Source organism: Benincasa hispida, chromosome 8 (genome assembly GCF_027475165.1).
Source record: "Benincasa hispida cultivar pf3 chromosome 8, pf3_genome.v1.1, whole genome shotgun sequence".
Lineage (NCBI taxonomy): Eukaryota > Viridiplantae > Streptophyta > Magnoliopsida > Cucurbitales > Cucurbitaceae > Benincasa > Benincasa hispida.
The window spans coordinates 10,981,865-10,995,753 of NC_143485.1; the positions used below are offsets into that span (position 1 = coordinate 10,981,865).

Sequence of the window (13,889 nt, forward strand, 5' to 3'; positions counted from 1 at the left end):
AAAAGATGGATGATATGCGTTGATAGATTGCGTTGTGCACTCAAGTTTTCCCAGCAGAATTCAAGTGTAAATTCCTCTGAGTTTCCTGGTAAGTCCAAGGTCGAACACAGGGACTTGTGAAAATAGATTAAGTTGATAATTTTTTATGAAAACTTTGCGGTAACCAAGAAAATAAATAAAGTGTTTGGTTATTGATTGCGTTGATTAAAAAGAAATAAATAAATATGGCGGATTTGAGAAACGAAAGTTGCGTTGATAGATGCAATGAGTATACGATGAACGGGTTGAGAAGATCTTCAGCTAACGTTACTTGGGAATGCGTCAGACCATGCGATCATGTTACTACCATGCACAACAACTCATTTTCCAATGTAAATGTGATGCTCCTAAGTCTAGGACGCATGTGTTGAATGCAAAATATCTATAGAGCTTATCCCTAAGTCTCTACTATTGTACTATGCGTTGATGCAAAATGCATGAAGGCAAAGTGACCGCATACAATCATATCTTATCGCTAAGATGCATGCAATGCGTTAATAACAAATAGTGCTCATTCCTAAGCACCTATCTCTCGTTTATGCGTTCTAATCTGGTTCTTCCAAACCTAGATTCTGACCTGACCTTCCCAAGTCTAGATCTTGTCCTTAGACTACCCTCCCGAGTATCTCTAATAGACAAATGAAGCATATATAAACAAGATAATCGCAAAGAATGAAGATTCTCTAGTTGTGCTAGCTAAATGCTTCTCAACCCATTCAACTAATTTAGCTACTCATGCATGAATTACAGAGAGTGAACAGATATAGAGAAATACATTCCATTCTTATAACTGAGTAGAGTACAAAATGATAATGAAAAATAAAGGTAGAGAGCCTAGAAGCAATTCCTTGCTGACCGAGGCTTTTTACACTAAATCTCTATTCTGATCTACAAATATTCCCGTTTCCGCACGCGTTGGCCCTCTCTCTGTCTTGGAGCTTCCGGTGCTTTCCCAAGCTTGCCAGAACGATCTATCGGCACACCTTCTTCCTCGCGTTCGCCTTAAAATGAAAAAAGACTATGGACAGAGATGTGAACTTGTAAAGTGATGAAGTAATCGGCTGCTTAACCCTTTCTTTGTAGAATGCACTTGGTATTTATAGAGTTTTCATGGTGAAAGGCGATTTCTCTCTCCCAGTTGTATAGATGGGACAGCTTTAATTCCTGACTGATGTGTCGGATAATTGCACCGATAAAGCTGAATGTACTCTGTGACCGTTATCAGTTGTCAACATAATTTGGATCCGACTGCCGTTAGCTTTCTGTCCTATCGCTCTTAATTGTCCTTTCACCCGGACAAGCCCACCATGTTACGCTGACCAAGTTGCGATGATTCTTCTTGGGTGAATGTTTCGAGCATGATCAATGTATTCCTATGATCGCAATCTCTACATTGCATTAACGCATATTCTGCACAAAAATATAAAGATCAACTACTCTAATGCGTTGGACGCATGCGACCGCAATATTATAGAATTTATGCTTAATGGACGCAATTTAACACATTTCATCAACGCAATCCAACATTGTTTAAGAACTTAGTACTATGATAACGTGCATTTCTGCCCGTTATCACACCTCCAAATTTAAACAATGCTTGTCCTTAAGCATAAGCTAAAGATTCCTTTAGCAAGTTAACCGCAAAGTTTTCTTCCCTCGATTTCTCAAGGATACTTCATTCAAATCCTATATACCAGAATTTTCTTAAGTCTTATTCAAGTCTCTTCTTAAAATATTTCTAAGACTTAGGAATTGCAAGCTTAACTTTCAAAAAGACTTTACTAAATTCCGGAACATCACATGATTTATTTCAAAAATAAAATTTTCCTCCGAGGTGTTAAATGATTTATCCTTGCACAAAAAATTTTCTTTATTACTATTTTTTTTTCTAACCTTGTGCTGATCCGAGTACCTTGCCTTCGTTTTGGCTTGCCCCCACGTATGTCATGCGGACATCCAACTATAAGTAATGCACTCTTTCTCAAATTAAACTCATATCGATTTGGCAGTGGAGTTGCAGTCATTGGTTTATGCGTTGATCCTGGTGACTTACTTTCGTTTTGGCTTGCCTTCACGTGTGTCATGCGGACATTCAACTACGGGTAAGTGCCTTTCACAACTTAACTCTTATCAACATGGGTTTTCCAAGATAGTGTTCATTGGCATTGCGTTCTTCCATGAAATGTTGTTGATGCATTGACACCGATCACATTTCATTGCATGTCAGTAGCATCCTTAAATAATGAAGGCCAAAAGAATCCACTTTGCAAAACTTTAGCTGCAGTGCATTGCCCTCCGAAGTGCCCTCCATATGGCGAATCATGGCACTGTGAATATATGCGTTGTTGAGCAGCATTTGGTATGCATAATCGAATGATTTGGTCTGCACCTCTTCTATACAGATTCGGCTCATCCCAACAATAGTGTTTGCATTCATGCTTGAGCTTCCTCTGTTGATGGTAGGTGCAATCTTCAAGGAATTGTTCACAAACCAAATAATTAACGATGTCCACATACCAGGGCAATTCTTCTATGTGGAACACCTGCTCGTCCGGGAACACGTCACTCACCTCAGATTCATTGCGATCAACCTTAGGATTTTCCAATCTGGACAAGTGATCCGCAACTTGATTCTCTGTCCCCTTCTGATCAATTATTTCAATATCGCATTCTTGAAGGAGAAGAACCCATCTGATCAATCCCGACTTTACGTCTTTTTTTGTCATTAAATATTTGATTGTCGAGTGATCAGTGTGAATGAGTACCTTGGTTCCCAATAGATATGCCCGAAATTTTTCCAACGCAAAAATCACAGCCAGAAGTTCTTTTTCAGTGGTGGTATAATTGATTTGAGTAGGGTTCAGAGTTTTACTCGCATATGCGATGGGATGCAAAATAGTTTTCTTCTTTTGTGCTAATGCGGCTTCCATCGCATACTCGCTTGCATCGCACATGACTTCGAACGGCATTGTCCAATCTGGCGCAATCAAGACGGGCGCGGTAATCAGCGCATCTTTAAAACTTGGAATGCGTTGAGGCAATTGTTGTCAAATTCAAAACTTCTCTCCGTCTTTAACAATGCACTCAGTGGTCGTGCCATTTTAGAAAAGTCCTTGACGAATCGTCTATAAAATCCAGCTTGCCCCAAGAAGCTTCGCACAACCTTTACGCTGATTGGAGGTAATAGATTTTCAATTGCGTCGATCTTTACTTTTTCTAACTCCAACCCTTCTCGGGATACCTTGTGTCCCAACACTATACCCTCTTTCACCATGAAGTGACATTTTTTCAAGTTGAGCACCAGGTTCGTCTCTTCACATCTTTTCAGAATTTTCTCCAAATTGGCCAGACAGACTTTATAAGTGTTCCCATAAACGGAGAAGTCATTCATAAATATTTCCACTGAGACTTCGAGAATATCTGAAAAGATCGACATCATGCACCTTGAGAACGTCCTCGGCACATTGCAGAGTCCAAACGGCATTCGGCAAAAAGCGAATGTCCCATATAGGCAGTGAATGTGGTCTTGTCTTGGTCTTTGGGAGCTATCATGATTTGATTGTACCTGAAATATCCATCCAAGAAGCAATAAAAATCGTTCCCTGCTAATCTGTCTAGCATCTAATCGATGAATGGCAGAGGGAAGTGATCTTTCTTTGTGGCCACATTCAATTTGCAGTAGTCCATACATGTGCCCCATCCAGTGATGGTTCTTTGTGGTATTAATTCATTGTTCTCATTGGGGACTACTGTCATTCTGTCTTTCAGCACACATTGCACGGGGCTGACCCACGTGCTATCTACAATGGGATAGATAATGCCCATATCCAGCCATTTGATAATCTCCTTTTTTATGACCTCCTTCATCGCAAGGTTGAGTCTACGTTGATTTTCAATAGTTGCTTTGTGGTCGTCCTCAAGACAAATGTGGTGCATGTAGTACACGGGGCTAATTCCTCTAATGTCAACAAGCGTCCAACCAATTGCTCGCACATGTTTCTTAAGAATTCTCATCAACGCATTCTGTTGATCTTCGTTGAGCGCAGAGGAAATTATCACTGACAGCTTCTCATTCTGCCCCAGAAATGCGTATTTCAAATGTGTTGGTAGGGTTTTTAGTTCAAGTGTTGGTAGTTTCATTAGGGAAGGTAACGTTGTTTTTCTTTCTTCTTTTGGCTTTTCTTCTTGTGTTGCGATCGTTTCTTCTTCTTTGTTTGTATGCGTTGGAATCCTCTTTTTCACACTATTCTTCAAACTTTTCTTCTTCAATTAAACTCAGGTCATCGTCAGAATCTTGTAGGTCTTCCTCATTCAGGAATTTCATGGCACGAATTATGTTAAATTTGAGCTTCTGTCCGTTTATGCTCAAAGTGATTTCTCCCATGTGCACATCAATTTGAGCACGACCCATTGATAAGAAAGGTCGCCTCAAAATGATGGGCACATCTTTGTCGGCCTCATAGTCTAGAATGATGAAATCAGCTGGCAAAATAAATTTATCAATCGTGATCAATACATCCTTCACCTTACCTTCTGGATGAACTAGAGATCTGTCAGCCAATTGAAGAGTCACTGATGTGGGCACGAGTTTCCACACATTTAATTGTCTAAAGATTGACAGCGGCATCAAATTTATGCTAGCCCCCAAGTCACACAGAGCTTGCCCAATATAGAGTCCTCCTATGGAGCAAGGAATAGTGAAGCTCCCAGGATCGCTCATCTTTGGTGCAATAATTGATTTGGAACTTTGCGTTAATGCCACCGTGGCAAATTTTCCAAAGCCTTTTTTCTTAGTTACCATGTCCTTCAGAAACTTGGCATAGGTAGGCATTTCCTCAATCACTTCCGTGAAAGGAATGTTAACATGTAATTGCTTTAACATAGATAAGAAGCGTTGATACTGTACCTCTCGTTTTTCTTTTTTCTTAGCCTCTAAGGGAAAGGTGGTAACTGGACTTTCACGGTTCCCATTTCATTTGACTTTGAGGTCAACGCAACCTCAGGTTCCACTGCTTCATTTTCTCTTTCTTCTTCTTACGTTATCGCAATCTTAGGCTCGATTGCGATGGAAGTTGTTCTACTCTGATCCTTTTTTTCTCCCTCCACAGTCTTTCCACTGTTCAATGTCACAACCTGATATTGCTCCTTACCTAATCCCACTTGGTTGCACAGAAGCTTGGTAGAACTTGGAAACGCCCCTTGTGGTTGACTCTTCAGCTCATTCGCAATCTGGCCCATTTGCAATTCAAGGTTGCAGATGGTTGCAGCCTGACTTTGAAGCACTGTCTCATTTTTCTCTATATATTGCTTCAATAGGCTTTCTAGAGAAGAAGATTGTGTTGGTTGTTGCGAGCTACTTGCTTGGTTGCTTTTGTCACACCCCGCCCCAGACCACCTTCTTAGCCTAGAGAAGGGTGTGACTGCAGCAATTATTAACCCTTAGGCTGACACTTACTGCCTAAAAACTCTTGCGGAATAACTCTGATACCAAATACAAATTATATGCAACGGGACGGCTGTAGACCCACAATTTATTAACTTAAAAACTTAATATGTTTAGAGTCATTACAACACTAGATTTACAAGTCCCAAAACCCAATTAGATGTAGAGGTAACAGGTGTACGTATTTTTCTTCTTAGGCCACTCTCAAATCTCCTACACCTCTCTTCTCTTCCGCGATGATCGGAAGGGCATACTGAGATAACTCAGTAAATTTTTGCTCATACTCAGCAACCGTCATTACTCTCTGAGTTAGCCTAAGGAATTCCTCCCTCTTCGCATCTCTAAAAGAACTAGGGTAGTATTTATCCTCAAATACTTGTCTAAACTCAGACCAAGTCATAGTTTCTGAACTACTCCTTCTAGCCTCTATCACTTTCCACCATTTCTCAGCCCCTTTTTGCAGCAAGAATGCCGCTAACTCGACCTTACGGTCCTCAGGGCATCTCATAACTTTAAAACACTTTTCAATCAAATCCAACCAGATTTCAGCATCTAATGGATCTGTGGTTCCATCGAACGTCGTGGCTCCTAAAGCTTTCAGCCTCTCGACGTCGAACTTCTTTTCTGGATCGTTTTGAATCGATCCTACACTCGCCGCTAATCTTTGAGTGATTCTATCGAACACTCGATCCTCCATCTCAGGATCTACACCTACCTTTGGTGTACTAGACTCGTTTTCAGAAGTTGCCTCCTGCTTCTACTGAGTCTCTAACTCTTTTCCCCTTCGGATCTGGGTCTGACGAGACCTCAGGACCTCCATTGGTAGGGTCAATATTCCTCTTCTCAGTCTGCTTGCTCGGTCTGCCTCTTTTCCTCAGCATCTTTGCCTAATTATTAGGTACACATGTTAGGGACTTATCTATGGGACTTAATCTAATGCATGAACTCTCTCTTTCACCCAAAGTCTTATGTTTTAGTACTAAGCTAGCTTAAATCTTTCCCAAACTTACGTATAACCCATCCTTTAATACCAAGCTGGTATCAACTAATTCCTCAATTGTCCCAAAAACTTATGCTCTGATACCAAACTGTCACACCCCGCCCAGATCACCCTCTTAGCCTAGAGAAGGGCATGACTGCAGCAGTTATCAACCCTTAGGCTGACACTTACTGCCTAAAAACTCTTGCGGAATAACTCTGATACCAAATACAAATTATATGCAACGGGACGGCTGTAGGCCCACAATTTATTAACTTAGAAACTTAATATGTTTAGAGTATTTACAACATTAGATTTACAAGTCCCAAAACCCACAAACCCTAGTCCCTATATGAACAATAGTAACATGTGTACAATATTAACAGTAACCACCTAGCAAACGGTTACAAGTCTTTTGGTCCTTTAGTGGTAGAGCAGATACTGAGCTATCTTCAGAGGATTTGACCGCTACCTGTGGGGGGGAAAAACAAAAACATTTGAAAACGGGGTGAGCTTACGCCCAGTGAGTGACCGAGAAAACATAGTAAATTCTCATGCATAATTTCAGAAAATAGTTTTATCTGAAATATAAACTTTTGCAGCATAAATATTTTCCAAGCGTAAATTATATAAAACTGTTTTAAACATAAAACAGTAAAATCATTTCTCAAGTCAAAGTACTGTATATCTGGTAAAATAATCCCAACACCAACTACTAGTCCAGAGAGAACCCTTTTGCTCAATCTCTGACTTTATTCACCTGTGGCCACACTAAGTACCTTCACACATTAGGTACTACTACTCAGATACCTTCTCCTTGTACTTCAGTATCGAGCTACTAGGATACCTTCTCCAACGTACTTCAGTATCCCGTTGGCTTGGTACCTTCTCAAACGTACTTCAGTACCAATAGATACCTTCTCCTTGTACTTCAGTATCTAGTTGGGTGGATGCCTTCTCCTTGTACTTCGGCATCGCATTTTACCAAAACTATTTATAAACAACTTTTCTCTTTAAAGCATGTACAGTATAACACATATATAACATGGCTTTAAAGATGGTAACACATGCTGGATAAAATCAATACATATACATATGTAAATAGTTTTTCAACAATAGGCATGCGTTCACAACACAATTCAGATCTTGTTTGGAAACCACTTTATAAAACTAGTAGGCATGAGAATTATTTTCGAAAACATGTTTTCTGTGAATCGTTTGTAATCAAAATAGTTAAAATTAGTTCGAAAACATTTTAGCCACTCACCTCAAACTCTTAGGAACTTTTCACTCTAGTAGCTCTTTGGGTCCCTTTTTCACCCCTAGAATCCAGATTCAACTTACAACTTAGATTACTCATAGTTCCGTACCTTATTTGGAAATACTTCCTTCTACAAACTTATTCTAAATTGTCTTAGGAATCTTACCCTAAATGTTCAGCTCAGAATTTCTCGTGGTTTGGCCGGAATCTCAAAATCTTCAAGACTGGCTCAGACTGATTCGAAAGTCTGACCCTTCTGCATTCTTCTTAACCTTCAGCCCAGTTCCTTTGAGCCTTTTCCTCTGGCAGTCCTACTCTGAAAACTAGACTTTCAGAGCTTTTAGATGGCTTTAGAATCATTCCAAATGCACGAGTAGATTGGAAGATCTCCTCATCCAAAGTTGCCACATTCCTCTGAACCCTCACTTCCCTCTACTTTTTCTACGAAATTTATGATTTTTGTGTAATTTGAAAATGAAATCCCAACTCCCTATTTATAGGCATTCAAATTGCTCGTGGGATTGATAGCACCTACTTGGCTGCATGACCAAATGTTTAATCCTCCCTTTATCAACGTAAGCTGACTTCACCTTGATTCAATGTGTTCTTTCCCAAACGCATCCAACACAATTTCTTAGGGTTTAAGAATTTCTCTTAATCGGACACCTAGATTTTAATTGACATTTTTTCTTACGTCTTCAAGCTTTGTTTGTATCCAAATTAGGGTTTTTAAATGCATAATCCACCCCAACGCATCCAAATACATCACCCAGAAGCTTGCTCGGCCGTTCAATGCATAGGCGAGGCGTGGGCGTGACATTCGAATCGGATAAAGAACGGCTAACGCATAGGCGCTCTCGCTCTTTCTACTCTGGGCAGTGTCGCTCTTTCCGCTCTCGGCAGTGTCGCTCTCTCCACTCTCGATAATGTCGTTCTCTCCCACTTTCTTGCTAGTCTCGCACTCTTCACTCTCGCTCTCTCCAGCAATCTCGCTGGTCTTGCTCTCTCCAATCTCGCTCTCTCTCTCACTCTCTCCAGCTTTCTCTCCACTCTCGCTCTCTCCAGCTTTCTCGCTGGTCTCACTCTCTCCACTCTCGCTCTCTCTAACTTTTTCGCTGGTCTCGCTCTCTCCCATCTTCTATCCAATCTCACTCTCTCCCATTTCCTCTCCAATCTCGCTGGTCTCGATCTCAATAATTTCGCTCTCAACGATCTCGCTGATCTCACTCTCAACGATCTCGCTCTTAGCTACTGCGAACATTGTTCTCCATACATGTTTGCTCACCACTTTGTGATACTTTTACATGGATTTACCAAATTTTTCCAAAGTAATTTCCCATATTTTTCGCATTTCACATAAATTCCATATTTTTCTCAGTCCTTCAGCCATAACACATTTCACATAACTTCTCTATACTTAGCCGAAATTTCACAAACTCAATTTCCATATTATTCCACACTAGCTCAACCTACTTATTATTTTTCCCCAACTTTCCCAACTCAATTCCATATTTTTTTCTTTTCAAATCCTCATTCTTTCTTCACCATTTCATACTAACTTTCTCATCAACCTACTCAACTTATTTATACAAATTTAATTACAATTTTACCAATTAAAGCTCAACTTAATTTATTCAAAGAAAATCTACTTGACACTTAGAAATTTCCTTCCCCCTTAACTTAGAATTTAACTTTCACTTAGTTAATTCCTTTTATCACTTGCTTAAGTAAGGAAAATAGAAATCCGGATTTCACAACTCTGCTAATTGTTGTTGCATTGGAAGAATCCTGGTGGTCCTTCTTTTTGCGCCACAAATTGAAAATTTTGTTGTTGATTCTTCCAAGCAAAATTGGGGTGGTTTCTCCACCCGGGGTTGTAAGTGTTTGAAAAGGGATTATTCTTTACAAAATATACAGACTGTGGATTTTGCGGGCAATCTTTCGTCGCATGTCCATCACCGCAAGTCACACACCTTACGATGTTTTGACTTATTGTGTTAATTTGCCCACCTTGCGGTGTTGGGCTACTGATCAACATTCCTTGAATCAAATTCATCAATGCGGTCAATTGATTTTGTAACGAAACAATGGCACCATTATTTGCGTCAGAATATTTGAGTCTCAATCTCTGGTCACTCTCTCTCCAGTGTTCATGGTTCTTGGAGATGCGGTCCAGAATATTCTTCGCCTCCTCATAAGTTTTGTCAAGCAGACCACCAGCGGCTATCGCATTAGCAGCGGTCTGCGAAGCAGGGTTCAAACCGTGATAGAGAATTTCCATTTGAAGGCAATTTGGTAGCCCATTATGCGGACAATCTCGGACTAACCTTTTAAACCTCACCCAAGCATCGTTGAGCGATTCGTCCATATCTTGTTAAAAATTAGTAATAAGCTTTCTTCGTCTTGCATTCTTGGTAGGTGGAAAATACTATTTCATGAATTTCTCCACTACCTGCTCCCAAGAAGTAATCTCTCCTAGTTCAAGCGAATAAGCCCACTTCCTAGCCTGGTCATAGAGAGAAAATAGGCACAACGTTAGTTGAACTTCTTCAGCAGAGAATTTAGGGAACACAAAAGTATTGCAGATTTCAATAAAACTTCGGAGGTGAGCGTGCGGATCCTCGCCACGCCTTCCTCCGAATTGACCTGTAGTCTGGATCATCTGCAGCATCACCAGTTTCATCTCGAATCTGCTTCCGTCAAGGGCAAGCCCCATGATTTCCGAAGAGAAATCATAGAGGTTTGACGATGCATAGTCCCTAATGGGCCTATTGCGATCGTTTGCCAACAGAATCGGATTCACCATGACATTATTATCACTTGGTGCTCCACCTCTAGGCTGCTCTGCCATCTCTTCTTTATTGGATTGTGGTTGCTGTTGGCGGTCTCGTAGTCTCCTTAGAAATGTTCTCTCAATCTTCGGGTCATAGTTCGCTAGAGATTGAGAGTTCTACAAAGAAATCACAAAAAATACCGTTAACAACTACTTTGCTGAAGTCCCCGGCAACAGCGCTAAAAACTTGATGCGTTATTTTTATGAATTAAAAGATGGATGATATGCGTTGATAGATTGCGTTTTGCACTCAAGTTTCTCCAGCAGAATTCAAGTGTAAATTCCTCTAAGTTTCCTGGTATGTCCAGGGTCAAACACAGGGATTTGTGAAAATAGATTACGTTGATAATTTTTTATGAAAACTTTGTGGTAACGGAGAAAATAAATAAAGTGTTTGGTTATTGATTGCGTTGGTTAAAAAGAAATAAATAAATATGGCGGATTTGAGAAACGAAAGTTGCATTGATAGATGAAATGAGTACTATTTGGATCTGACTACCGTTAGCTTTCTGTTCCATCACTCTTAATTGTCCTTTCATCCGCTGATGCGCCCACCATGTTGCGCTGACCAAGTTGCGGTGATTCTTCTTGGGTGAATGTTTGCAAGCACGATCAATACAAAGTCTTGCGGTGAAGTTGCGCTCGACTAATGTATTCCTATGATCGCAATCTCTGCATTGCGTTAACGCATATTCTGCACAAAAATGTAAAGATCAACTACTCTAATGTGTTGGACGCATGCGACTGCAATATTATAGAATTTATGCTTAATGGGAACAATTTAACCTATTTCATCAACGTATTCTAACATTGTTTAAGAACTTAGTACTATGATAACGTGCATTTCTGCCCGTTATCACTTGCCCCACGTGTGTCATGCGGACATCCAACTACGAGTAAGGCGCTCATTCTCAGTCTAAACTCATGCTCATTTGGTAGCGGAGTTGCGATCATTTTATGTATGCGTTGATCACGATTCCTACCTTCGTTTTGGCTTGCCCCCTCATGTATCATGCGGCCATCCAGCTACAAGTAGGATTCGATTGCAACGTTATGATTTTTTTATGCCTAAAAATAGCAAAGTTGAAAATAAATACCGCACCCCCAAATTTAAACACAGCAATGTCCTCATTACTGAAAGATTGAAAGAATTCATGCAATGCTCTTAGGAGGTTTCGTAAAAGTCAGTTTGAAAGAAAGCTGGTGGACCACTAACTTCTAGAAATATTTCATGAATTGACTGTCCTAAAATTAAGTTGACTCTAGTGCATATGATGAAAAATATAGACATGTGTTTCATCATTGAAATCATAATTGGCATAGAAAAATAATATGGTGATTTACTAAAGTAATCAATATTTAATGATTACACCGACTAAAGAGGATGCGATGATAAAATTATCACAGTTAAAATCAGATGCGAGAGTGCGAAATTTGGAATAAACAAAGTCAAGGAAAGATACAACCCCCAAATTTGCTTTGTCGATTGCATTATTTGTGATCGCATCCTTCTTTACGGCGAGCTGATTTCTTCAATTATGGTGGCTGGACCTCTTACCGCATCTTTCAGTTATCGTTAGCTCCTCTGCAATCATTCACCACGATCGTTGCAAAAAAAACATTGAAAGGGTAAAAAAATATAAACGACAGAGTTAACAAAATTTTTCTTTCTTTCTTTTTTCTTGTTATAGATGCAAGGAGTAAAAAAAAAAAAAAAGATAAATAAATGATAACAGATATAAAAGAAGAGTAGTGTGAGTTCATGAATCAACGATAAGAAAAGGATACTCCAAAAGAATTGCGCCCCTGATGAGTTTCTATCGCATAACAACGCAGGGACAACTCAATTTTTCTTCATTCAGGATTTCTTAGGTCTACGGATGTATTTTCTCGATGAAAGTCACCTCTATGATATATCTTGACTCTTTGCCTGTTGACCTTGAATGCGCAGGTCCCTTCTTCATTAGTCAATTCGACCGCACCATGCAGGAATACTTCTTTGATTATAAAGGGTCTGGACCAGCGTGACTTTAATTTACCAGGAAAGAGTCGTAGCCGTGAATTGAATAATAAGACTTTTGTCCGACTTGGAGATTCTTCTCGCATAGTTGTTTGTTATGCCAACGTTTTGTGCGCTCCTTGTAAATTTTAGCATTCTCATATGCTTGCATTCTCCATTCATCAAGCTTGACCAACTGAAGTTTCCTTGCTTCCCCTGCGGCCTTCAAGTCAAAATTGAGCCTTTTCACTGCCCACATTGCTTTATGCCCCAACTCGAGCGATAAGTGGCATGCCTTTCCAAACACCAGCACATACGGAGACATGCCTATAGGTGTCTTATAGGCCGTCCTATATGCCAACAAGGCATCGTCTAGCTTCATTGCTCAATCTTTGCGTGAAGGTTTTACCATATTCTCTAATATCAGCTTCATTTCCCTGTTGGACACTTCAGCTTGACCATTTGTTTGTGGGTGGTATGTGGTGGCTACCTTATGGAGGATGTTATACTTAAGCAGCAATTTTTTGATGATGTTATTAACAAAGTGAGAGCCTTCATCACTTATTATGGCTCGTGGAGTGCCAAAACGAGTGAGAACATTTTTCTTCAAGAACTTGGAGACTACCGCCGCATCGCTTGCGATGCACAATACCGTTTCTACCCATTTGGAAACGTAATCGACCGCCAATAGAATGTATTTGTGACCATTTGATGGTGGAAATGGTCCCATGAAGTCTATGCCCCAGATGTCGAATAGTTCCAACTCTAAGATGATGTTCATGGGCATTGCATGCTTCCATGAAATGTTTCCCATGCGTTGGCACCGGTCGCATTTCATTGCGTAGTCTTTTGTGCCCTTGAATAAATTTAGCCAAAAATAACCACTTTGTAACACCTTTGTTGTTGTGTGTTAACCTCCAAAGTGTCCTCCATATGGCGAGTCATGGCACTGCGACAGTATGCGCTAGTGAGTAGCGTCTAGTAAGCATAAGCGAAAAATCTGGTCTGATCCCCTCTTATAAAGATTTAGCTCGTCCCAATAATATGATTTGTATTCATGTCTGAACCACCTCTTCTTGTGGGCTGTGTAGTCCTCAGGAAATTGTTCGCAAACCAAAAAATTGACCACATCAGCATACCATGGTAATTCTTCAATTTTAAATAGTTGCTCGTCTGGGAAAGTTACGTTCACCTCTTATTAGTTGCAGTCGACTTCTGGATTTTCTAATCTTGACAAATGGTCTGCAACTTGGTTCTCCGTCCCCTTGCGATCAATGATTTCTATATTGAATTCTTAAAGGATGAGAACCCATCGAATATATCTCAGCTTTGCAT

The 13,889-nt window shown here is 40.1% G+C and overlaps 1 non-coding gene across 1 annotated transcript; it reads left to right on the forward strand.

The window, feature by feature from the left end:
- The first annotated feature begins 10,019 nt into the window (after window positions 1-10,019).
- Window positions 10,020-10,126, forward strand: LOC120084285 (small nucleolar RNA R71). The gene has a single exon (XR_005483650.1). It is a non-coding gene; the product is annotated as a small nucleolar RNA R71 (small nucleolar RNA).
- The last annotated feature ends 3,763 nt before the right edge of the window (window positions 10,127-13,889 follow it).